We start from the raw sequence: 2,887 nt of genomic DNA, 5'->3' as shown, positions 1-2,887 counted from the left end.
TCGTGAGGCCCTGGGCGTGGCCCTGGATAACCTGCGGGAGAGTTTGCTCCACACCGCAAGGGCAGCCGACAGTCTTCCTCCTGAGCTGTTGCAAGAATGTGGCCGACAACAGGAGAGGACGCACTCGAGGACAGAGCAGCTGTCTGCTGCCTGCAGCTCACAGTGCCCGTTCCTTCCCGTCCCTGGCTCAGGGTCACCTGTGATGTCCCCGAGTCCACAGGAAGTGGGGTCCTAGTGCGGCGTTGGGGCAGAGTTGTTTTGTTTCCCACAACTGTGCAACTCAGGACCACAAACTCCTCTCTCCCGTTGGGGGCACCGTCTGCACCCCGAGTCCCAGCCCGGCCCAGTCTTCTGGGAACGAATGGAATGCAGCCCCTGGGTGTCCTTGGTGTCCTGCGGCCTCAGTCCCCACCACTGGTCCCCACCTCTGCCACGCTCCTCCTCTTAGGAGGACACCGTCACTGGGCCTGGCCCAGCCCGGGAGGGCGCTTCCTCACCTTCAGAAGCCTGACTTCTGCTCATGAACCACGCAGCTCGCCTGCTGCCCACCTCGCAGACCGAGGGGCGCTGGCTGCCTGCACCCTGTTACCAGAGCTGGGCGACCATGGCTGAGCTCTTGCACCTCACTGGGCTTCGTCTGAAAATGACCTCGGGACCAGCGGCCTCCGAGGTGGCACAGTAGCTGACCTGGGAGGTGAGAATGAGCCACGAGGAGCATTGTCTGAGGCCAGGAAGAGGGGCAGGGGGAGGTGGAGGGCTCCACGTTCTCCCACAGCAGCCTGTTTCTCACCAGACAGCAGGGCTTCCTGCCACACAAGGGAAAGGCCCTGGTGGGCTTGTCTTGCCACTCTGGAATTCGAACCCAGGGCTTCACACACACAAGCCAGGCGCCTCGCCACCGAGCCGCAACCCGGCAGTGCCATTCTCAGGAGGCTAGAGAGCAGATTCTGGTACTGACCAGGACCGGTCTGTGCCCAGGGCGTGGTGTGGGCTTTTCCACCCAGGCCCTGAGCACCCCACGAGGCCGGGGGTTCATCAAGTGACGCACTGCCCTGGGTCTCCCTTTGGCGCCTGCTTTGCCAGACAACACCCTAAGCCTTCTCGACAGTGGGCGCAGGGCTAGGCTGGGCCAGGAGAGGGCACTGGAGAGACACCGTGGGAGGAAGCCCCTCCAGGCAGTGCTGTTTGGCTTCTTGCTGTCACTGCCTGCACCCTGCCTCCACTGTGTGGGGACAGCCAGGGGCATCTGCCACCCGGGGCACAGTTCCCACCAGCTCTCTGCCCCTGCTGCGGTGGTGCAGGGCACCTCAGGACAGACCCCTCCCTCACCCCACCGGCCCGATGCCCAAGCCCTCCTCACCAGCATCACCAAGAAGCAGATTCTCATGTCCCCAGCCCTCGGCCCCTCCCCTCAGCTCCCCTGCACCAGGCCACCATGGCCCAGCTGAGGTCCAGCAACCAGCAAGCTTCTCCACACTGGTGAGCTGCAGCCCTGCTTCCCCAACTCAGTCCAGACCCTGCCCAAGGAGAGGCCTCCACGCCTACCTGTCCTTCCCTAGGGCCTTTCTCCTGCTGTAGAGCTCTCATGTCTTAATAGTTACTCACCTATTGCAGTTTCGAATGACAAACCTCCTGTTCCGGTCAGCATTCCTGCTGAGACACAGTGTCCCACAGTCTAAAGGAGGTGAGGTTTATTTGGCTCATGGTTTCAGGGACTCAGTCCATGGTCAGCCAGCTCCAAGGCAGGAACATCATGGTGGAAGAGCCTGGTGGAGCAAAGCTGCTCAGCTCATGGAGGCTGGGAAGCAGAGCGTGGGAACAGCACCAGACAGGAAGGGCCAGGGGCCAGCAGTAGTCCCCAGAGTCATGACCACCCAGGGAAGGGGACTGTCCCTGTGCTCAAAGCCACTTCCACAGCCTCCTCGTGAGGCTGTGCCCTGCTCCAAGTGCATTCATTGTGAGGCCACTCCCGCGTCGTCTTCCCCAGCATCGGCTCATCGGCTGTGGGTTCCGCCTGTGTTTGGAGCTGGCTGGAGGTGGCCCGCTCCCTGGGTCCCCACAGCTGTGGTGCTCTGGTCCCTCTGGGGGATCAGACAGCCTGGCAGCCTCCATACCCCAGGAAAGGTAGCCCGGCCCCTCATGGGGCCATCCGAGTCCCAGTTAGCCTCAGCACTCAGCCCCAGTCCGAGCTGCTTCCTGGAGGACCCAAAAGAAGCCAGCTGGAGGGTCCCTGCCACCTGTGGGGAGGACAGTGGTCTCGGCCTGGCGTTAGGACACCCAGACCTGTGTCCTGCCCACGCAGCCCCTGGTCGCACTGAGAACAGGAGGCCTGGGCTCAAGTCCCTGCTGGGCCCACCCAGGGACAGAAGGTTAGAGAGTCGTGAGGCAGCACACAAACCTCTGACACGCACTGCACCTGCACGATCCTTACCTCACACCTCACCCGCAGAGCTGGAGCACGTGACCGGAGAGCCACAGGGCGGGGCCACGCCCAGAGCCCACCCTAACGTGACACAGGCTCCAAACGGGCCCAGTGAGAGGAAAGCGGGCGGACGCCGTGGCCCAGCTCCCCACCAGCCCCGCCACCGGTTTCAGAGGGAGACCCTCACCCAGCTGAGGCAATGCAAGCCAACGGGGATGCGGGCGGGCACCCTGGGCTGACAGAGGACCAAGCCACGTCCCCACCGGCCCGAACACCACCAGATGCCGCTGCCTGGTGCCAAGCTTGCCAGCCCCAGAACCCTGAGCCAAACGAGCCCTGCTCTGTAACCCGCTCCACCTGCGGCCTCCAGCTGTAGGGACAGAAAGCAGGCGGGCAGATCTAGGGCTGAGCTCTAAGTCCAAAGCGGCCTCTGCGGGGAGGGAGCAAAAGGAAGGGGTGGCAGCA

This window comes from Heterocephalus glaber, unplaced genomic scaffold (genome assembly GCF_053883595.1).
Source record: "Heterocephalus glaber isolate CG9 unplaced genomic scaffold, H.glaber_assembly_v1.0 deba00001428, whole genome shotgun sequence".
NCBI lineage: Eukaryota > Metazoa > Chordata > Mammalia > Rodentia > Bathyergidae > Heterocephalus > Heterocephalus glaber.
Note: the sequence above shows the minus strand (reverse complement) of the source record.